At 48.2% G+C, this 24078-nt stretch overlaps 1 protein-coding gene and 1 pseudogene across 5 annotated transcripts in view; both read left to right on the top strand.

Moving 5' to 3' along the window:
* Positions 1-24078, top strand: part of LOC129778866 (ADP-ribosylhydrolase ARH3-like) — a 58024-nt gene that overhangs the window by 15463 nt on the left and 18483 nt on the right. The gene's annotated exons all lie outside the window — the stretch shown is intronic.
* On the top strand, positions 1529-1658 carry LOC129780977 (U4 spliceosomal RNA; annotated as a pseudogene).

The raw sequence follows: 24078 nt of genomic DNA, 5'->3' as shown, positions 1-24078 counted from the left end.
CGAAAGCACAGTTTAAGGTACGGTAATGTGCTCAATAGTTAAATATATGATAGTGAATGAGCTGATACCACCTATGCATTCCCTATCACAGCCATCATTTTGATTGTACGATATGTGCATACGCCAAAAGATACCCGGCGTTGAACATTTAATAAGTACAAAGCCTTCAGAAAAAAATTAAGAATCAACTATGAGATAGTGAGAAAAAAATTAGAAAGTTGTAAAAAAAGCAAAACACAACACAAAAGATTCTTTTCAGAACTCCCAACATGTTCATAAAGAGTAAACAGTAAACTAATCCATTTTTCAGGTAGATAGGTAGGTGTTCACGTAGGAGAAGAAAATAAAACAATATATTTAAAATATATATTTAGCAAAAGCTGTCTCCTTTGTATAGTCCTACGTCACTCCGGTTATGTCCCCGACATTACCCACCCGTATTTTTATTTTTTTTTATTTTGGTGCCCATTTTCATTTTAGTGTGGTACGAAAAATCATTTTGACGTAGGACTACGTCTTTCATTTCTATACTGGGGTGTAAGTTCAAAGTTTCGAAAACGAAAGCGTTACGCCCGAGAACGAGATTTTGAGCGTTAATAGCTCCTAAACAACTGAACGAAATGGTATGATAAATACTTCATTCGAAAGATAAAATGTCTACGCGTTATATGCTTGTTACTTTTTGATTCAAAAAAAAAACAATAGCCCTAAAATTGCTTTCAGAACAGGCTATTGAAGTCACACCAATCGGTAGATAAACGAGTGCCGCTCGGAAATCCACTCAGTTACGATTGCGCAATGATTGAGGTACGATTGCTGGAATGGATGGATGTTTCCCTAACACAGATTTCAAAACCATGGAGCCTGAGGAAATCGACATTGCAAAATTGATGCAAGCTGCGCGTACTTTTGTACTCGCTTGCGTTTCTGAATATCGGAATGTTTCTCTAACACCGACTTCAAAACCATGAAGCCTGTGGACATCGGCATAGAAATTTAGATGCAAGCAGTGGGAACATTCGTACTCATTTGCGTTTTTGCAAATTGGAATGTTTCCCTAACACAGACTTCAAAACCATGAAGCCTGGGGAATGATGCAAACTACAAGTACTTTTATACTCGCTTGCATTTTTGAAAACCGGAATGTGTTTTCCCAAATCAGATTCCGAAACCAAGAAGTTGGGAGAATCGGCATTGCAGATACATTCAAGTCGGCAATACTTTTATATCCCCATTTTTACACTCCAAAATTTGTTTTGCTATCACGGTCTTCAAAAGCGGGTACAAATTCAACGCTTTGGCTCGATTATTCAAGACTGCATTGGAAGATATCCCTTCATGTCGCCAGCTCACTGAACTTCTACGCATACCGTTTAATGATTAGGCAACATGTTGATAACTATTTGTTGCGATAACTACTACCATAATGCATGAATTGACTTAAATTGAGATTTGTTTGCAATTGAATTCGTAAATAGTTTCATTTATTCACTATTTTAATCAATAATTTAATCAATACACAATAGATAGCACTGCGCAGCGGCGATATCGTACCCAATGAGGATCATCCGAGGTGGGATTATTGCTAATTGAAGAAATAGAATTGATTACTAATAGCTGATTTACACATTGACCAGTAATTGGCGCCAGTTACTTGAACGTCAACGGCACGCCATATTTAGATCACCAGTTGACTGGTGCTGTGCGTTCATACACATTTTCAGCAACTGGACAGATTGGCTGTCACTTTATCCTCGATGACGAAAGACAGTGTCGACGTCTGTTGGCGATAACCATTTTGGGAGGCAAATTAATCTTTATCGGTTTTGTAGGCCCGGAGGCAGTTTTAAATTGTCAAAATTTGAATGAAAAATTTTACTTCTTGTTAATTTACTAATTAAAACACGTCGTACTGAACCTTCATTAGCTGTTTTTATATAAATTTCCAGATATTTCCATGATTTCATTGTCTATTATCATTTTCGCTTCACAAATCGAACACATGAAGCACAATGCTGTCAACGCGAATGAAGATTCTTCCATGTATACGTTGAGGGAATTGAATTTGATGTTCCGTGTACCATCGAACCATCCAGTTGTCGCAGGTCGCAGGATCGCCATGTGGACACCCAGTAGTTTCTTTCGGTTATATGAAAAGACTTTCACGTACGCGTTCATACTGAGTCCGCCCAACTGGGTCAGACTCCCTTTTATTCAATTCGTTTATTTCTTACAACTAGCTACAACCTAAATTCTATTATTATGCGTGGTCAGGCGAATTGTAGTAAAACACATAACACATGTGTCCGAAAAGATGTCAACCGGAATCGAAAGCATAAATAGGAAACGTTTGCGCATTTGCGCAAGCATGTGTTTGTCATTAAATTCACGCTAGCGAAGCTAGCGAAGAAGTGCAAAAGTAAACAAAGGAAGTTAATGGTCAGCGCGTCATATTATGCAATAAATAACCATCGGAACCTTGGCCTGAATTTACGACATGGTTCGCATGTTTATTTTGGTTGCACAGCGTGACGCACTTGCTAGAATTTTGTTGCCATAAGGGCATGTGTATCGGGTTGTAGGTGGTCCAGTGATCCTGTTACACAGTGTTGGCAAAAGTACAAATTTATCCGGAAAGGTATATTTTTTCAGTTTTGTTTGTTTTGTTCTGTACGGTAAGAACACAGATTTTTCTCGTAAAGCACCGATAGGAACTGTTTTTAAACGGTTTTATTTAGCTTACCCTGTAATTTGTGTGTTTGTATGTTTGTACGTTTATATGTTTGCAACATGTTTGTCTGTAGCGCTTTACCACATGAATAGAAATTTGAGCCCCTTCCTGTTGACCGATTGATCTGAAATTTGGAACACACCTTTATCTCTGCAGTCATTATAAAACTGGGTATTTCATTATTTTAAAACTCTAAGATGGCTGCCGCTACAAAATTATGGATTACATATTTTCCCAAACTCCTTCAATATGGGTATTAAATGAAAGGGCTTGGCTAGTAGAACACAATTATTCATGAGGAATGCAAATCCAAAATGCCAATTTCTAGCGGAGGACAAATCAAATTTTTCATGAACATGGAATACGCAGTTTTATGATGACAGTAGAATTAAAGGTATGTTTCGATGTTTGTTGGGATTTTTCATGATCTACTGTGTTCTACCAGTCGAGCACCTTCATTTGATACCCATATTGATGGGCTTTGAAAAAACATGGCGCCATTTTATGATGGCGGTTATTTTGGATTTACATTTTTAATAATTTTCCATAAATTTCTGAAAATATGTAATCCGCCATTTTGTAGTGGCCGCCATTTTAGATTTGCATTTTTCATAAATAACTGTATTCTACTAGTCAAGCCCTTTCATTTGATACCCATATTAAGGGTTTTGAGAAAATATGTAGACGACCGTTTTGTGGTGGCGGCCATTTTGGATTTGCACTTCTCTTGAATAACTGTGTTCTACTAGTCAAGCCCTTTCATTTGATACCCATATTGATAGGGTTTTGAGAAAATATGTGATCCGTCATTCTATGGTGGCGGTCATTTTGGATTTGCATTTCTCACGAAAAACTGTGTTCTACTAGTCAATCCCTTTCCTTTGATACCCATGTTGATGGGATTTTGAGAAAATATGTAATCCGCCATTTTATGGTGGCGGCCATTTTGGATTTGCATTTCTCATGAATAACTGTGTTCTACTAGTCAAGCCCTTTCATTTAATACCAATATTGACCGGGTTTTGAGAAAATATGTGAACCACCGTTTTGTGGAGGCGGCCATTTTGGATTTGCATTCCTCATGCATAACTGTGTTCTACTAGTCAAGCCCTTTGATTTGATACCCATGTTGATTGGGTTTTGAGAAAATATGTAATGCGCCATTTTGTAGCAGCCGTCAACTTGGATTTTTTAAATAATGAAATACCCAGTTTTATAACGACTGCAGAGATAAAGAGGTGTTCCAAATTTCAGACCAATCGGTCAACAGGAAGAGATAAATTTCTTTTAATGCGGTAAAGCGCTACAAACATACAAATTACAGAGCAAGCCAAATAACACCGTTTAATAATTGTCTTCACCATAGCCGAAAAAGATTTTCCCCCTTCCAGTACAAATAAATATGTGGCAACACTGAAACTACCTGGCATTTCAATTTCACACAAATGTCTAATATGACGCACTGTTTGGAAGCAATTGTCATTTATCTATTGGCGCCAGTATCTAGAAAATTTTCTATTCGCTGGCGTGGCCAATTACTTGTGCGATACTTGCGCAAGTAACTGGAGCCGGGTGTTTACATGGCTCTAATAACTAGACTCTAGTGATTGGATTCTTCTACTAGCGCGTTGACTGGCACCGTCTAAATCAGCCTTAAGCCAACGGCAGTCCTACGTCAACCTTGCGGTTATATCATAGGTATAACCCGTCCATAGTTTTTTAAACGGTTTTATTTAGCTTGCCCTGCAATCTGTTTGTATGTTTATATGTTTGTATGTTTGTATGTTTGTATGTTTGTATGTTTGTTTGTTTGTATGTTTGTATGTTTGTATGTTTGTATGTTTGTATGTTTGTATGTTTGTATGTTTGTATGTTTGTATGTTTGTATGTTTGTATGTTTGTATGTTTGTATGTTTGTATGTTTGTATGTTTGTATGTTTGTATGTTTGTATGTTTGTATGTTTGTATGTTTGTATGTTTGTATGTTTGTATGTTTGTATGTTTGTATGTTTGTATGTTTGTATGTTTGTATGTTTGTATGTTTGTATGTTTGTATGTTTGTATGTTTGTATGTTTGTATGTTTGTATGTTTGTAGACTTATCTCACTTCTTAACTAGGCGAACCTAGCCAGAATTTTCACCTGCCCCCGGGCTTCTGAATGCCAAAGGGGGACTAGGCTCTGCGGAATGCAGAGCTATGTATGTTTGTATGTTTGTAGACTTATCTCAGCCGTGGAGCCGTGGAGTTGCCGGCCTAGAATAGCACTTCGGGTCTTGGTCCCTGTCCCTGTCGTATGAGGCGACTAATCGGGTGACAACGCGAGTAAGGGCGCGGTAAAGCCTATTGGAGATTGCACGGGGGAAATACCGTGTACAGGAGCCACGAAAGGAGTGCCAAGCACATCAGGATTGACGCCAGTAAGATCCTGATTACGACATACTGGTTACGACATAGAAAACGGACACGATACGGAAACGATTTCAACACGACGCTAAAGGCTGACAGTCGTACTATCCTGTTCCCTGAGTAAGGAAGGGTGACACCGTCCTGAAATGGCGTTTGGGCTAATAGTGCGGTTGCCCCCGTCCCGGTAATAACTTGGCAAGTCTTCGGGTACGTTCGATGCTCGTCTAGGCCCAGGCACTAGGTACTAGGCGTCAGATGTCACATTCCTGACTTGCGCTGATCTGGCTCTGAACACGGTCCCCATGAAGGACCGTGTCAACCCCTGCATGGCCTCACTGCTTGCATAGATAACCATGGGATCACTGGTAGCGACTATGTACAACGAGCGGAGATAGCGGCCCGAAGTTGGGACCCAGAAAAATATGAATAGTTGCAATAACACACCAACAAACGATGGAGAGGAGAATGTGTTCGCGAGAAGCGGACGAATGCTGAGGTCACCTGTCACTCGAGTAGCCACAACGAGTACAAGCAACACAAAACCACAAGAAGTGTTTGCCGCCCAAGCATTCCAAGGAGATCTTGGCTCCGTACAGAGCCAGTTGTTTACGCTGACCTCAAGCGCATCCCAAGAAGGGCAACTTGGGAGGCTCAGCATCACGGACGTTAGGAAAAAGGTCAACGAACTTTACGAGTTCGTAAAGGACAAAAACAATGTCCACTTAAAAATAAAACATCTGGTGACGAGCATCAGATCGGTCGTCATGGTTGCTGAACGCGAGCATAAGGAGCTGCAGATGAGAGCAGAGGGTGCTGAAAAGGCTCTGCTCGAGGCGAATGAGAAACCCGTCGAGATACTTGAGACGCCGAAGGGTCCTCTGAACACACGATCGGACAAGCGAAGGAGGGACACCCCAGGAGAAGAAGAAGAGCTGAAAAAGGCCAAGAACGATCTGAGTAACGCGAAAGGAGGTGAAAGCAGTGAATGGCGTACTGTCGATAACCAGGCAGAAAAACGCAAAAAACAGAAGGAGAAGAAGAAAAAAGTTGAGCAGGAAAAGAAGAAACTCGGACCTCGAGTGGAGCGAATCAAGGGCGATGCTTTGATCGTTGAAGTGTCAGCAGGAGTATCGTATGCAGCTTCCTTCGGAAAGTGAGAGACGATCCGGAGTTGCAGACACTGGGCGAGAACGTCGTGAAAACTAGGCGCACGCAGAAAGGCGAGATGCTCTTCGAGCTTAAAAAAGATCCAGCGGTTAAGAGCTCCGCTTTCAAACAACTCATTGAGAAGTCACTAGGGGAGGAGGCGAAGGTGAGAGCTCTCTCTCAGGAATCAACCATCGAGTGCCGGTATCTGGACGAGATCACGACTGTTGAGGAATTGAGAACTGCGTTACAGTCACAATGTGACCTTGGCGATGTGCCAATGACAATCCGGCTGAGAAAGGCATACGGTGGGACACAAACGGCCTCGATACGGCTCTCGAAACAAGCTGCGAATAAACTGGTGGAGAAGGGTAAAATAAAAGTGGGGTGGTCCGTGTGCCCAATGAAAGCTCCCCCTCGTATGGCCAAGCAAATGGAGAGATGCTTTCAATGCATGGGCTTCGGTCACCAGGCGAAAAACTGCGGTGGTCCTGACAGATCGAAATTGTGCAGGAAGTGCGGGACGGAAGGTCACGTTGCTAGAGACTGCACCAAGCAACCGAGGTGCATGTTGTGCAAGGAGGAGGACGGAAACGACCACGTCACAGGTAGCTTCAAATGTCCGGCGTACAAAAAGGCGATTGCGGGTTCGCAGTAATGGAGGTTACCCAGCTCAACCTCAATCATTGCGACATAGCACAGCAATTGTTGTGGCAGTCAACAACTGAAACTAAATGCGACGTTGCAATGATCGCAGAACCGTACCGAGTTCCTCGCGATAACGGAAAATGGGTGGTGGATAAAGCAGGGATGGCTGCAATACTAGTGATGGGAAGGTACCCCATCCAAGAAGTGGTGGAAAGCTCACAGGAAGGTTTCGTGATCGTCAAAATCAACGGAATCTTCATGTGTAGTTGCTATGCACCCCCAAGATGGTCAGCGGAGCAGTTTCACGAGATGTTGGACGTACTCACGGATAAGGTCAGCGGCCGCAAACCAGTCATCATCGGAGGAGACTTCAACGCCTGGGCTGAGGAGTGGGGAAGCAGATGCACCAACGCCAGGGGGTACAGCCTACTAGAAGCCTTCGCAAAACTAGACGTCACACTTCTGAACGAAGGCACTAGCAGCACCTTTCGAAGGGACGGCCGCGAATCCATCATCGATGTAACTTTCTGCAGTCCATCACTGGCGGCTAATACGAAGTGGAGAGTGTCGGAGGGATACACACACAGCGACCACCAGGCAATCCTGTATAGTGTCGGCCAACGGAATCCCGCAGCGGTACGGAATACAAAAACCTTTGAGCGGAAGTGGAGGACAAAGGTTTTTGACAAGGAGCTTTTCGTCGAAGCACTACGCATAGACAGCAGAACTCTTAATCTGAGCGCCGACGGGCTGGCAGGAACATTGGTGAGGGCATGCGATACAGCGATGCCGAGAAGACTGAACCCGACGAATGAACGACGTCCAGCCTACTGGTGGAACGAGACACTCAGCATCCTCCGCGCTAACTGTCTACGAGCCAGAAGAAGAGTCCAGAGGGCACGAACCGATGTAGAGAGAGAGGAGCACCGCGCGTCTTTCCGAGCGACCAGAGCCGCCTTGAAACGAGAGATACGTAGGAGCAAATCGAACTGCTATAGGGAGCTGTGTCGAGACGTCGACGCAAATCCTTGGGGTGAAGCATATCGAATCGTGATGGCGAAATTCCGTAGTTCAACGACTCCCATGGAATTATGTCCGGAAAAACTCGAGGTCATTGTGAATGGACTCTTTCCGCAGCACGACCCACCGACGTGGCCACCCACACTGTACGGTGAGGACGAAGCAGAGAACGCACAAGTCACCAACGAAGAACTCATCGCGGTGGCAAAAGGTCTAAAGTTGAAAAAAGCACCCGGCCCCGACGGAATCCCCAATGTGGCCCTGAAATCGGCGATCCTTGCTTTCCCCGACATGTTCAGGGTGGTGCTGCAGAAATGCCTGGATGACGGTCTCTTCCCTGCGGAATGGAAGATACAAAAGTTGGTGCTGCTCCCGAAACCAGGAAAGCCACCTGGAGATCCAGCGTCGTATAGGCCTATTTGTTTGTTGGATACTTTGGGAAAGCTCTTGGAAAGGGTTATTCTCAACAGACTGGTGAAATGCACGGAGGATGACCACGGATTGTCGAAAATGCAGTTCGGGTTCCGGAAAGGAAAGTCGACAGTGGACGCTATTCGGACAGTTATCGAGAAAGCTCAGGTCTCGCTTAAACAAAAACGAAGAGGCGACCGTTACTGCGCGGTGATTTTGATTGACGTGAAGAACGCCTTCAATAGTGCCAGCTGGGAGGCCATCGCCGAGGCGCTACACAGATTGAAGGTCCCTAGCTACCTGTACAGGATACTGAGGAGTTATTTCCAGAATCGGATCCTGGTATACAACACAGACAGGGGACAGATAGTGAAGAATATCTCGGCGGGAGTTCCACAAGGCTCCATCCTAGGTCCTACGCTTTGGAACACGATGTACGACGGTGTTCTAAGGCTGAAGCTACCCAGAGGTGTGGAGATCGTGGGCTTCGCGGACGACATCGTAACAACGGTAATCGGCGAGACGCTTCAGGAGGTGGAAATGTTGGCGACTGAGGCTGTAGACATGATCGGTAGTTGGATGGACAGCGTAAAGCTCCAGATGGCACATCACAAAACCGAGGTGCTGTTAGTGAGCAATTGTAAGGCAGTGCTGCGGGCAGAGGTATCGGTCGGAGGACATACCATCGTTTCGAAGCGGGCGGTGAAGTACCTCGGAGTCATGATCGACGACCGGCTGAACTTCAACCAGCACGTCGACTATGCATGTGGGAAGGCGTCAAAGGCCATCAACGTGGTGGCGAGGATCATGCCAAATAGCTTTGGCCCAAGCAGCAGCAAGAGGCGTCTCTTGGCAAGTGTATCTTCGTCGATACTGAGGTATGGTGGCCCTGCCTGGTTGGCGGCTCTGGAAACCCACCGAAATCGGAGGAAGCTGAACAGCACATTCCGACTCATGGCCATGCGAGTCGTAAGTGCTTATAGGACCATTTCGACAGAAGCTGTGTGTGTAATCGCCGGAATGATTCCCATCTGCATCACTCTGGCGGAAGATAGCGATTGCTACAAGCGACGGGAAAGCAGAGGTATCCGGAAATTGATGAGAGCGGAGTCGTTGGACAAATGGCAGTATGAATGGGATACGGCAGAAAATGGTAGATGGACGTACAGGCTGATACCGGTACTTTCGACCTGGTTGAACAGGAAACACGGTGAAGTTAACTTTTACTTGACGCAGTTTCTGTCTGGGCATGGCTGTTTCAGGCAATATCTACACCGGTTCGGGCACGCAGTTTCACCCCTCTGTCCGGAGTGTGGAGATATGGAGGAAACACCGGAGCACGTCGTTTTTGTCTGTCCCAGGTTCACCGAAAGGCGCGAGGGGCTGCCTGCACTTCATGTCGAGAATATTGTGGAGGAGATGTGTCGCGACGAGATGATCTGGAATGCCGTGAGCAGTGCAATCACACAAATCATGTCGGAGCTGCAGCGAAGGTGGAGGGCTGACCAAAGTGCTGACAACGTCCGACGGTGAAAGGTGAACAACGGCGACGGCTGTTGCAAGAGATGGTACCTCACGAGAGTAGCTGTGACGGGGTGCGCGTTGTGTTGGAGGGCACCACCTAATCGGCTCTCCGCTGGGAAGAGAAATCCTGCGAGGGTGACTGTGACGGGGCGCGCGTCAAGTTGGAGGGCGCTTCCTAATCGGTGCACGTCTCGACAGGTAAACGGATACTGCCGCGGAGAACAGCAAAAGGCCTACCTGACAACGCCTGATCGTGGCCTGGATGGAGGAACACCGCGAACATTTCGAAGGAACGAGCATCAAGGATGAAGCCACGATCAAAATGGTGAATACCCCACGAGAGTAGCTGTGACGGAGTGCGCGTCAGGTTGGAGGGCACTGCCTAATCGGCGCTCCGTTGGGAAGAGAAATCCTGCGAGGGTGACTGTGACGGGGCGCGCGTCAAATTGGAGGGCGCTTCCTAATCGGTTCACGTCTCGACAGGTGAGAAACCCCGCGAGGGTGGCTGTGACGGGTTGCGCGTCAAGTAGGAGGGCAATTCCTAATCGGTTCACGTCTCGACGGGTAAATTCAAAATGCCTGCGAAGAGGACATCAGCGCAGTGGAATTAAAAACGAATGGAAAGAAAAAAATATTGAGAAAAAGGGAAGGACAACGCTAGTTAGCGTTGAAAACTCGAGAAGTGCATGAGCACAGCCGCCCCCTGAAGTAGTCGCCTAGATGTGGTCCCAGGGGGAATAAGGCAACGAGTAGAGGGCTTGGTTTTTGTGGGTGCGATCCCCACTCGACGTCTGGGTTAACCCTTCCCAGGTAAGGCTGGTAGAGCGTTCCTCACCTCTTAAAAAAAAAAAAAAAAAAAAAAAAAAAAAAAAGACTTATCTCACTTCTTAACTAGGCGAACCTAGCCAGAATTTTCACCTGCCCCCGGGCTTCTGAATGCCAAAGGGGGACTAGGCTCTGCGGAATGCACGTATCTGCATGCTCGTGCTGTTTTAGTCCTGACCGAGGAATTGTCGGACAATCGCGCAGGTGCTAAGGATGACCGACTTTTGGATGCCGGCCAATTCCTTCTCGATGTTCAACACCTTTAGCGCTTCCAGAAGTGTCTTCGGGATAATTCCAGTTCCAGAGAGAACGACTGGAACAATTCTTGGGACCTCCCTTAGCCCCCACAGTTCCTTGAGCTCCACGGCCAATGGTCGGTACTTGCAGATTTTGCGACCGTAGGTCTCCTCCAGATTCTGGTTCAGTGGAATAGCGACATCGATGATGGTGACTTTGCGGTCGCTCTTGTCGTAAACCATTATATCTGGGCGGTTGTGGTGGATCGAGAGGTCGGTCAGAACAGTACGATCCCAGTACAGCTTGAAACGGTCGTTTTCCAGGACAGGTGCAGGCAGGTACCGGTAGTTTGGTACGTTGTCTTCCAGTAGAGCACATTGGAGCGCCAGTTGTCGATGAACAATACGGGCCACGTTGTTGTGGCGCTCGGTGTAGGCTGCGTTGGCCAAAACGGGACAGCCTCCCATAATGTGCTCTATGTTTTCACCTGGTTGATGGCACATCCGGCAAATGTCATCAACGTCTTGATGCCAGACGTACCGCCTGCAGTTTCTCGTCGGCATTATCCTGTCCTGGATGGCTATCATGTCGGCTTCTACTACTGAAGAGAGTTCACCACGCGTTAGCCACAGATTAGATGCGGCCTTGTCGACGTGTGGCCGGTCCAGTTGATGGGGATGGGCACCATGCACTGCCTTCTGCTTCCAAGCTGCAATCTTCTCCTCCACTGTCTGCAGATTGCAGTTTAGTTGGTACTCCGCTTGCGCCAAGTGCAGAGCGCTGTATCCTCTGTCAGCGGCGCAGACAGCCCGGTATAGCGCGTTTTGGTTGGCGCGTTCTGCGAAGTACTCGCGCAGTTGTCGTACCTGGGCAACACACAGTGCAGAAATGTCGACGATTCCAAGTCCCCCTTCCTTGCGTGGTAGTGAAACTCTCTCCAGTGCCGATTGAGGATGCTGCATTCCGGCCTCTTTGAATGCTTTCCTCATCCTCCTCTCAAGGTCCTCTAGGTCAGTTTTGCTCCATTTGACTACACCAAAACTGAAGGTCAGCAGGGGAACCGCGAATGTGTTGATCGCGCGTACCTTGTTCCCCGCGTTGAGGAAAGTCCTCAGGACACAGTTCACTCGACTCAAGAACTTGTCTCGCAGCTCCGTCTTGATGTCGGAGTGGCGAATCCCGGTGAGCTGTCGGAATCCAAGATATTTATAGGATTCGCCACGAACCATGTCTCTTATAAACTCGCCGTCATAGACCTCGTAGCCTCCGGATTCGGTAAGTTGTCCTTTCAGCAGGTGGACACAGCGACACTTGTCGAGGCCGAACTCCATACAGATGTCCCTGCTTATGTCTTCGACAACCCGGATAGCTACACCTAGACGCTGACGTGAATCAGCGTAGACCTTGAGATCGTCCATGTAAAAGGTATGGGTCACTTCTTCGTGGGCGCCGTCGCCATACCTTATTTTATAGCCATGACCGTTTCTATTGAGCGTCCTACTGAGGGGGTTCAGTGCCAGAAATGTTTGTTTTTTTTTTTGGCAGACTTATCTCACTTCTTAACTAGGCGAACCTAGCCAGAATTTTCACCTGCCCCCGGGCTTCTGAATGCCAAAGGGGGACTAGGCTCTGCGGAATGCACGTATCTGCATGCTCGTGCTGTTTCAGTCCTGACCGAGAAATTGTCGGACAATCGCGCAGGTGCTAAGGATGACCGACTTTTGGATGCCGGCCAATTCCTTCTCCATATTCAACACCTTTAGCGCTTCCAGAAGTGTCTTCGGGACAATTCCAGTTCCAGAGAGAACGACTGGAACAATTCTTGGGACCTCCCTTAGCCCCCACAGTTCCTTAAGCTCCACGGCCAATGGTCGGTACTTGCAGATTTTGCGACCGTGGGTCTCCTCCAGATTCTGGTTCAGTGGAATAGCGACATCGATGATGGTGACTTTGCGGTCGCTCTTGTCGTAAACCATTATATCTGGGCGGTTGTGGTGGATCGAGAGGTCGGTCAGAACAGTGCGATCCCAGTACAGCTTGAAACGGTCATTTTCCAGGACAGGTGCAGGCAGGTACCGGTAGTTTGGTACGTTGTCTTCCAGTAGAGCACATTGGAGCGCCAGTTGTCGATGAACAATACGGGCCACGTTGTTGTGGCGCTCGGTGTAGGCTGCGTTGGCCAAAACGGGACAGCCTCCCATAATGTGCTCTATGTTTTCACCTGGTTGATGGCACATCCGGCAAATGTCATCAACGTCTTGATGCCAGACGTACCGCCTGCAGTTTCTCGTCGGCATTATCCTGTCCTGGATGGCTATCATGTCGGCTTCTACTACTGAAGAGAGTTCACCACGCGTTAGCCACAGATTAGATGCGGCCTTGTCGACGTGTGGCCGGTCCAGTTGATGGGGGTGGGCACCATGCACTGCCTTCTGCTTCCAAGCTGCAATCTTCTCCTCCACTGTCTGCAGATTGCAGTTGAGTTGGTACTCCGCTTGCGCCAAGTGCAGAGCGCTGTATCCTCTGTCGGCGGCGCAGACAGCCCGGTATAGCGCGTTTAGGTTGGCGCGTTCTGCGAAGTACTCGCGCAGTTGTCGTACCTGGGCAACACACAGTGCAGATATGTCGACTATTCCAAGTCCCCCTTCTTTGCGTGGCAGTGAAACTCTCTCCAGTGCCGATTGAGGATGGTGCATTCCGGCCTCTTTAAATGCTTTCCTCATCCTCCTCTCAAGGTCCTCTAGGTCAGTTTTGCTCCATTTGACTACACCAAAACTGAAGGTCAGCAGGGGAACCGCGAATGTGTTGATCGCGCGTACCTTGTTCCCCGCGTTGAGGAAAGTCCTCAGGACACAGTTCACTCGACTCAAGAACTTGTCTCGCAGCTCCGTCTTGATGTCGGAGTGGCGAATCCCGGTGAGCTGTCGGAATCCAAGATATTTATAGGATTCGCCACGAACCATGTCTCTTATAAACTCGCCGTCATAGACCTCGTAGCCTCCGGATTCGGTAAGTTGTCCTTTCAGCAGATGGACACAGCGGCACTTGTCAAGGCCGAACTCCATGCAGATGTCCCTGCTTATGTCTTCGACAACCCGGATAGCTACACCTAGACGCTGACGTGAATCAGCGTATACCTTGAGATCATCCATGTAGAAGGTATGGGTCACTTCTTCGTGGGCGCCGTCGCCATACCTTATTTTATAGCCATGACCGTTTCTATTGAGCGTCCTACTGAGGGGGTTCAGTGCCAGACAAAACCAAAGCGGGCTGAAAGAGTCGCCTTGGAATATCCCCCTCTTTATCTGCAGCGTTCTAGACTGCAACACATTTTCCCCATCACTGAGGTGCAGAGACGTACTCCACTGCCTCATCGCATGCTGCAGGAACCTAACGACGACGGGATCAATTTTGTAGAGCTCCAATACCCGGACGAGAAACGAGTGAGGTATGGAGTCATAAGCCTTCCTGTAATCGATGTAGGCCATACTTAGGTTCCGCTGGTTATATACCGCCTGGCCGACTATGGCTGCGTCGATGATGGCCTGGTCTTTGCAGCCATGCGTATTTTTCCTGCATCCTTTCTGCTCTTCTGCGATGATGTGATGCTGTTCGCAGTGAGCAGAAACTTTGGCGGTAATTATGCTGCTCAGTATTTTGTACAGACTCGATAGGCACGTTATTGGTCTGTACTTTGATGGGTTCAATGTGTTGCTGTCTTTCGGGAGGAGGAAGGTGACGCCACGGGTGGCGAATTCAGGAAGGTTGTGTGGGTCACGTAGCACCTTGTTGAAGCACTCAGCTATCTTTGGATGTGCGACGGTCAGCTTCTTGTGCCAAAATTTCTGGACACCATCGGGGCCCGGTGCTGCCCAGTTCCTCAGGTATCGCGAGGCTTCGCGGACATCGTTCTCTCCGACGATGATAGCTGGCATCTCTCCAATTTCGCCACAACTCTCCTCCTCCCGTCTTAACCACATTTGCCCGTCGCGATGTTCTACTGGGGTCTCCCAAATACCAGCCCAGAAGTTCGTCACATCGCTAATATCTGGCAAACCTTCGCGGTAGTCGGGCTTCTCGTCGCTAATGTGGTCGTAGAACGCTTTCTCGTTATCTCTGAACATCCGATTTTGTTCCTGGCGCTTTGCAGAGTCAGAGTAACGTTTCAGCCGTTTTGTAAGGACGCTCAATTGCTGTACCAGTGTGTCGAGTTTTTCCGTCAGCTGGTGAGCTCCCAGCTGGCGAAGTTCAGTAGGCCGCACGATCACAGCAACTTGGCGACATAATTTCACCGATCTGCTGCCTCTTTTGTACGCCATCAGTCTTCCAATTGCGGTGCGCTTGTTTAGGATCCGTTGCTCCAATCTCCTTCGCCATGGAGGCTCACGCCTTTCACGGAGATGTTGGAGCAGTCCGCCTCTTGGCCTAATACGGTATCCTAAACTTTTGGCGGTCGCCACAGCAGCACAGTAAACTTTCAGTTGCAGCTCCTCCAAGTTCTCAGCATCAACCAAGTGCAGCGGAAGAACGTGCTCGTTCATGAGCTTTACTGCACTTGTCAGCCTGCGGGAATGCTGCAACTTCGGGATCCTGGGGCGCGACAAAGGGTCCGTGTCGCGGAACTGTGAGATCGCCTCGTCGTAATGGAAGACCAGATCGCGTAGTAGTTGTTGATCTGGCTGTGGATCTTCCGGCTCAGGGGGTTGTTGTACTGTGGCCTCCACTGGTGCTGATTCGCGTGCCCCACTCGCGAATGAATTGCTCAGCCGTACTGAACTTCGTCTCGACACATCGCTTGCTCTGCTTGTTCTGGAGCTTAGTTCTCTCTGCACCTGCTGCTTGATCTCGTCGACTTGCGTTTGGGAGAGCATATTGTTGCGTACAATCGCTCTACGCCTCGCGTTCATCGCGTTTTGGTCAAGCCTCCCGACGAACTCTGGATACGCTTCCTCGAACATTGCGAGTATTCGACCGCTCATGTCCGTCTCCAAAGCAGTGCAGATGTAATAGGCGCGGATCACGAATTCGTTCATTTCGTGTGTCCACATGATCCGTCGCCTAGTAGTACCCACAAGTGTGGACGACTGTCGTCTGACAGTCGCAACACGCCTCGTAGGCGCAGCGTTTCTTGGGTGATGTCGATGGCTGCTGTTTCCGTGTGGCGGTAGCTCTTCGGGTTGAACCCGGCTGGTGGCCCGCTCTTGCACATCGCCCTCCAGCCGCTGGCCGCTCGCTCTTACGCCCGTTCCAGGACCAGCTCCAGTTCGGGGACCCTCCTCGGGTGATCGCATTCGTAGTATTCGTCTTGACCTTAGCTCCATTGTCTGGGTGTATCTCCTTTGCCCGGGAGACAGCGGGTTGGCAAGGCCTCCATGACCCGGGAGGCCTTCCCCGGGAGAGATATAGCGCTCTGACTCGCTCGCACCCCCTCACTTAGCCACTTTCGACACCCGTTCTCGGAGCCAAGACCAGGTGTGTGTTTCCAGTTCACGCCCGATCTAAAAATGTCGTCATATGATCTTCGTGGAGGCGTGAGATAGGAACATTTGAGACCAACAGGTAGGCTCCTACCCTAGTGTTGATCCCCATTTGAGAACCAATCGCTCTACGCCTCGCGTTCATCGCGTTCTGATCAAGCCTCCCGACGAACTCTGGATACGCTTCCTCGAACATTGTTAGTATTCGAGGGCGACCGCTCATGTCCGTCTCCAAAGCAGTGCAGATGTAATAGGCGCGGATCACGAATTCATTCATTTCGTGTGTCCACATGATCCGGCGCCTAGTGGTACCCACAAGTGTGGACGACTGTCGTCTGGCAGTCGCAACACGTCTCGTAGGCGCAGCGTTTCTTGGGTGATGTCGATGGCTGCTGTTTCCGTGTGGCGGTAGCTCTTCGGGTTGAACCCGGCTGGTGGCCCGCTCTTGCACATCGCCCTCCAGCCGCTGGCCGCTCGCTCTTACGCCCGTTCCAGGACCAGCTCCAGTTCGGGGACCCTCCTCGGGTGATCGCATTCTAATTACTCTTCGTGAACGTAGCTCCATTTTCTGGGTGTATCTCCTTTGCCCGGGAGACAGCGGGTTGGCAAGGCCTCCATGACCCGGGAGGCCTTCCCCGGGAGAGATATAGCGCTCTGACTCGCTCGCACCCCCTCACTTAGCCACTTTCGACACCCGTTCTCGGAGCCAAGACCAGGTGTGTGTTTCCAGTTCACGCCCGATCTAAAAATGTCGTCATATGATCTTCGTGGAGGCGTGAGATAGGAACATTTGAGACCAACAGGCAGGCTCCTACCCTATGTTGATCCCCATTTGATTTGTTTTTTTTTTTTTTTTTTTTTTTATAGAGGTGAGGAACGCTCTTCCAGCCTTATCTGGGAAGGGATAACCCAGACGTCGAGTGGGGATCGCACCCACAAAAACCAAGCCCTCTACTCGTAGCCTCATTCCCCCCGGGACCACATCTAGGCGACTACTTCAGGGGGCGGCTGTGCTCATGCACTTCACGAGTTTTCAACGCTAACTAGCGTTGATCCTTCCCTTTTTCTCTATACATCTTAATTACGTTTCCGTTGTACTCCGCCACGCACATCCGCAGCACAGGCTTCCTTTTACCCGTCGAGACTTGTACCGATTAGGAATTGCCCTCCAACATGACGCGCAACCCGTCACAGTTACCCTCGCGGGGTTTCTCACCTGTCGAGACGTGAACCGATTAGGAAGCGCCCTCCATCTTGACGTGCGCCCCGTCACAGCCACCCTCGCAGGATTTCTCTTCCCAACGGAGCGCCGATTATGCAGTGCCCTCCAACATAACGTGCACTCCGTCACAGCAACTCTTGTGGGGGTACCCACGATTTGATGATGCTCTCCTAGGCTCTCGCTCCGCCGAAACGACCCTCGCAATGTTCCTCTCTCAATCCACCAACAGGCATTGCCAGCATTTTCTTGACCCTGCTCTCCAGATACCGCTTACCCGTCGAGACGTGTACCGATTAGGAATTGCCCTCCAGCTTGACGCGCAACCCGTCACAGTCACCCTCGCGGGGTTTCTCACCTGTCGAGACGTGAACCGATTAGGAAGCGCCCTCCAACTTGACGCGTGCCCCGTCACAGCCACCCTCGCAGGATTTATCTTCCCAACGGAGCGCCGATTAGGCAGTGCCCTCCAACATAACGCGCACTCCGTCACAACGACTCTCGTGGGGTACTACACTTTGCAACAGCCCTCGCATTAGTTCCTCTTCTATGGTCAGGGGTTATTACTACGCTGGTCGGCCCTCCACTTCCGCTGTAGCTCGGACATGATGTGTATGATTACACTGTTCACAGCGTTCCAGGTGCCCTCGTCGCGACACATTTTCTCTACTATGTTCCCGGCATGAAGGGCAGGCAGCCCCTCGCGTCTTGCGGCGAACCTGGGACACTCGAATACCACGTGTTCTGGTGTTTCCTCCACATCTTCACACTCCGGACAGAGTGGCGACGTTGCGTGCCCGAACCGGTGCAAATATTGCCTGAAGCAGCCATGTCCAGACAGGAACTGTGTCAGATGAAAATTCACCTCCCCGTGCTTCCTGTTCAGCCAGGTCGATAGTACCGGTATGAGCCCATACGTCCACCTGCCTTTCTCCGCCGTGTCCCATTCCTGCTGCCACTTCAAGAGTGATTCTACTCTCGCTGTTTTCCGGATACCCCTGATTTCCTTTCGTCTGTAGCACTCTCTGTCTTCCGCCAGAGTGATGCCAATAGGGATCATGCCGGCGATAACGCAGACTGCCTCCAACGAGATCGTCCTATACGCGCTCGCAACTCGCATCGCCATGAGCCGAAACGTACGGTCCAGTTTTCTACGATTCCGGTGGGTTTCGAGAGCCGCCGACCAGGCTGGTGCTCCGTACCGCAGTATGGACGACGATACAGCAGCCAGGAGACGCCTTTTGCTACTGCAAGGTCCTGCGTTATTCGGCATTATTCGCGCTATCGCGCTAATGGACTTCTCTGCTTTCTCGCAGACGTAGTCGACGTGTTTGTTGAAATTCAGCCGGTCGTCGATCATAACTCCCAAGTATTTCAACCTACGCTTAGAAATTATCACGTGTTCCCCGACTGTGATTTCCGCTCGCTGCACGGCTTTGCAGTTACTCACCAACAATACTTCCGTTTTATTATGAGCAATCTGCAGTTTCGCTGCTTGCATCCAGTTCCCTACTGAGACGATGGACTCGGTTGCAAGCATCTTCACCTCTTCGAGTGTCTCGCCTGCCACTGTGAGAGCGATATCATCCGCGAAGCCCACGATCTCCACGCCTTTGGGAAGCTTCAGATTCAGTACTCCGTTATACATTACGTTCCAGAGCGTTGGGCCCAGGATAGAGCCTTGTGGTACTCCGGCCGTTATATTCAACGTTGTCTGCCCCGTGCTCGTCTCGTAGACTAGGACGCGGTTCTGGAAGTAGCTTCCTAGAATTCTGCACAGGTACCCAGGAACCTTCATACGATGTAGGGACTCGGCAATGGCTTCCCAGCTAGCGCTGTTGAAAGCATTCCTCACGTCGATCGTTACTACAGCACAGTGTCGGTCGCCCCTCCGCTTTTGCTGTGATGCCTTCTCTGCTTTTTCAACCACTGTCCGGATAGCATCAACGGTGGACCTGCCTTTCCGGAATCCAAACTGCATCTTTGACAGACCATGGTCACTCTCCGTACATTTCGTCAGTCTGTTGAGGATAATCCTTTCCAAGAGTTTCCCAAGAGTATCCAGCAGGCATATAGGCCTATAGGATGTTGGTACCCCCGGGGGCTTCCCTGGTTTTGGCAGCAGCACTAACTTTTGGATCTTCCATTTCTTAGGAAAGTGACCATCATCCAGGCATTTCTGTAGCACTATCCTGAAAATGTCCGGGAACGCCTGAATCGCCGTTTTCAAGGCCGCGTTGGGGATTCCGTCGGGGCCGGGCGCTTTGTTTACCTGCAGTCTCTTCGCCACTGCTACCAGTTCTTCACTGGAAACTTGAGAACGTTCGGTAGCTATTTCGGCGTACGGTGTCGGTGGCCATATCGTAGGATCATGCATCGGAAATAAACCCTCCACAATGACCTTCAGCTTCTCGGGACACGATTCGACGGGCGTCACAGGTCCTCTGATCTTCGCCATCACGACTCGATACGCGTTGCCCCATGGGTTGGCATCTGCATCTCGGCACAGCTCCTTGAAACAGTTCGCTTTGCTCAGTGTAATTCCCCGTTTCAAGGCGGCTCTAGCTGCTCGGTACACCGTATTACGTTCCTCTCTATCAGCGCTATTTCGTGCTCTCTGAACGCGTCTTCTGGCTTGAAGACAGCTAGCGCGAAGGTTGCGAAGAGAGTCGTTCCACCAGTAAGCTGGGCGTCTTCCATTTTTTGGTACAACTTTCCTCGGCATGGTAGTTTCGCATGCTCTCACCAGTAGATCTGTCAACTTTTCTGCGTTCCAATCTGAAGCTCCGCTAGCTAGACGAAGTGCTTCGACGAAAAGGTCATTGTCGAAAGCATTCGTCTTCCACTTCCGCTCACCGCTTGTTGTCCTCCGAACTAGCACGTGGTTTCGTTGGCCGATTCTGTACCGGATCGCCTGGTGATCACTGTGCGTATACGACTCGCACACTTTCCACTCCGTACTCGCCAACAGCGACGGACTGCAAAAAGTAACGTCGATGATGGATTCGCGCCCATCTTTCCGGAAAGTGCTGGTGGTACCTTCGTTCAGTAACGTTACATCCAGCTTTGCTAGAGCTTCCAGTAGACTGTACCCTCTGATGTTGGTGCATCTACTTCCCCACTCCACCGCCCAGGCGTTGAAGTCGCCTCCAATGACGATCGGTATTCTACCGATTAGTTCCTCGGTCATTGCGTCTAGCACCTGGTGGAATTGCTCAGTTGTCCATCTCGGGGGTGCGTAGCAACTACACATGAAGATTCCATTAATTTTGGCGATTACGAAACCTTCATGTGAACCTCCAACCACTTCCTGGATAGGATATTTGCCCATCACCTGTATTGCAGCAATCCCTAAGCTATCCGTCGCCCAGCTGCCATTATCACGGGGTACTCGGTACGGCTCCGCTATGATTGCAACGTCGCATTTTGTCTCTGTTGTCGACTGCCACAACAGTTGCTGAGCTGTGTTGCAATGGTTCAGATTGATCTGAATTATCTCCGTTACTGCGATTCTGCTAACGCCTTCTTATACGAGGGACACTTGAAGCTTCCTGTCGCATGGTCGCTGCCGTTCTCTGGTTTGCAGAGCAGGCATTTCGGTTGCTTCGTGCAGTCTCTCACAACATGCCCTTTCTCACCGCATCTCCTGCACAGTTCAGACCTGTCGGGGCCTGTGCAGCTTCTTGCCTGATGTCCAAAGCCCATGCACTGGAAGCATCTCTCCATCCGCTTGGCCACCCGGGGCACCATCTTCAGCGAGCAAACCGACCAGCCAACTTTTATTTTGGTCGTTTCTACCATCTTATTGGCTGCGACTGTTGAGAGCCGTATCGACGCCGTCTGCGTGCCACCATACGCCTTCCTCATACGGATCGTCATTGGTGTATTGTCCAGCTTACACTGTTCTATTAACTCGCGCCTTAACTCCTCGTCTGTCGTGATTTCGTCGAGATTTCTGCATTCGACCACTGATTCCTGGGATAGAGCCCTCACCTTCGCCTCCTCACCGAGCGACTTCGCAACCAGTTCCTTGAAGGCTGAACTTTTGACCGCCGGATCCCTCTTGAGCTCGAAGAGCATCTCTCCTTTCTGGGTGCGCCTGGTTTTCACCACATTCTCTCCCAGTTCTTTCAACTCCGGATCGTCTCTCACTTTCCGCAGGAGTGATGCGTAAGTCACTCCTTCCTTCACCTCGACGATCAGAGCATCTCCCTTACTTCGCTCGCGTCTGGGCCTGTTTTTTTTGTCTCCTGCACACCTTTCTTCTTTTCTTCTTTCTTCTTCCGTTTCTCCGTTTGTTTTTCGACAGTGCGCCATCCACTGCCTTCACCTTCCTTTTTGTTTCCCAGGTTGTCATTTTTAACCTTCTTCAGGTCTTCTTCATCCCCTGGGGTATCCCTCTTCCTTTTGTCCGATCGTGGGTTTCGTGGCGTCTTAGGCGTCTCCTGTATCTCGACGGACATCTTCTCCCTTGCTTCAGCGAGTGCTTTTTCAACAACCTCTGCTCGCGTGATCATCTCCTTCTGTTCGCGGTCAGCAGCCGTAACGGCGGATTTGATGCTTGTGACTAAATGTTTGATCTTAGTATGGACATTGTTTTGTCCTTAATGAACTCGTAGAGCTCGTTCACTTTTTTCTTGACCTCCATCAAGCTTGACCTCCCGACCTGCAGGCCTTCTAAAGAAGTGGTGGTGTTGGCTTTATGCGTTAGCACTTGTATCAGGCTAGTCTCTCCTTGTTGTGGATGCTGTTGGTGTCCTATAGGATTCGCTATGGCTGTCTGGTTGCGAATTGGTGATCTCTGGAGCTTACCGCTCCTTGCGAACACGCTCGCCTCTCCCGTTGGATGTTTGTATGTTTGTATGTTTGTATGTTTGTATGTTTGTATGTTTGTATGTTTGTATGTTTGTATGTTTGTATGTTTGTATGTTTGTATGTTTGTATGTTTGTATGTTTGTATGTTTGTATGTTTGTATGTTTGTATGTTTGTATGTTTGTATGTTTGTATGTTTGTATGTTTGTATGTTTGTATGTTTGTATGTTTGTATGTTTGTATGTTTGTATGTTTGTATGTTTGTATGTTTGTATGTTTGTATGTTTGTATGTTTGTATGTTTGTATGTTTGTATGTTTGTATGTTTGTATGTTTGTATGTTTGTATGTTTGTATGTTTGTATGTTTGTATGTTTGTATGTTTGTATGTTTGTATGTTTGTATGTTTGTATGTTTGTATGTTTGTATGTTTGTATGTTTGTATGCTTGTAACGTGTTTGTCTGTAGCGCTGACCCACATTAATAAAAATTTGACCCCCTTTCTGATGACCGATTGATTTGAAATTTGGAATACACCTTCATCTCTGTAGTCATTATAAAACTGCGTATTTCATTATCTTTAAAATTCAAGATGGCGGCCGCTATAAAATGGCGGATCACATATTTTCCCAAAACCTCATCGATATGGGTTTCCCAAACCCCATCAATATGGGTATCAAATGAAAGTGCTTGACTAGTAGAACACAGTTATTTATGAAAAATGCAAATCCAAGATGGCTGTGATTTATGAAAAATGCAAATCCAAGATGGCTGCCACTACCAAATGGCGGACTACATATTATGTCAAAACTCCGTTAATATGGGTATCAAATGAAAGGGCTTCACTAGTAGAACACAATTATTTATGAAAAATGCAAATCCAAGATGGCTGTTATTTATGAAAAATAAAAATCCAAGATGGCTGTTATTTATGAAAAATAAAAATCCAAGATGGCTGCCACTACAAAATGACGGACTATATATTTTCTCAAAACCTCATTAATATGGATATCAAATGAAAGGGCCTGACTAGTAGAATACGATTATTAATGACAAATGCAAATCCAAGATGGCTGCCACTACCAAATGGCGGACTACATGTTTTGTCAAAACCCCGTTAATATGCGTATCAAATGAAAGGTGTTGCGACCCAGTCGTGACCACAAGCGCTTCGGAACTTCTGAACTTTTTAGCAAACTCGTTTTTATGTTGGAGAATGCTTTAAGCTAGAATTTTATTTGACTGTTATTATAATATTATGTTTTATCGTGTGTAAACTTACATTTATAGTCCTTTTTATGTATTTCGCTATCTGTGTCGGACTGTTGTGCAACGTTTAATAACAATATCTGTTTCAATGTAAATGTGTTTTTGTTATTGTTATTGTTATTTTTCATGTTTGTGTAATTCAATGTTGTGTGTACTTACAGTTATTTAAATTCTTTAATTTAGATTATGTTTCAATTGTAAATTATTGTAAATACTCTGTTAAGTTTCCACGTTTGTACTACCTATTAATCCTTCTATTGTTTTGTGATTGTTTACTTTTCTATCTGTCCCTATTAGTCTATTTCTATTCATTGTGTGAATGTTACAATTGTCAACTGCCCTTCAGAAGTTTC

This window comes from Toxorhynchites rutilus, chromosome 3 (assembly GCF_029784135.1).
Source record: "Toxorhynchites rutilus septentrionalis strain SRP chromosome 3, ASM2978413v1, whole genome shotgun sequence".
NCBI classification, from domain to species: Eukaryota; Metazoa; Arthropoda; class Insecta; order Diptera; family Culicidae; genus Toxorhynchites; species Toxorhynchites rutilus.
The sequence above is the reverse complement of the archived record's forward strand: the minus strand, read 5'-3'. Positions and strand labels throughout refer to the sequence as shown.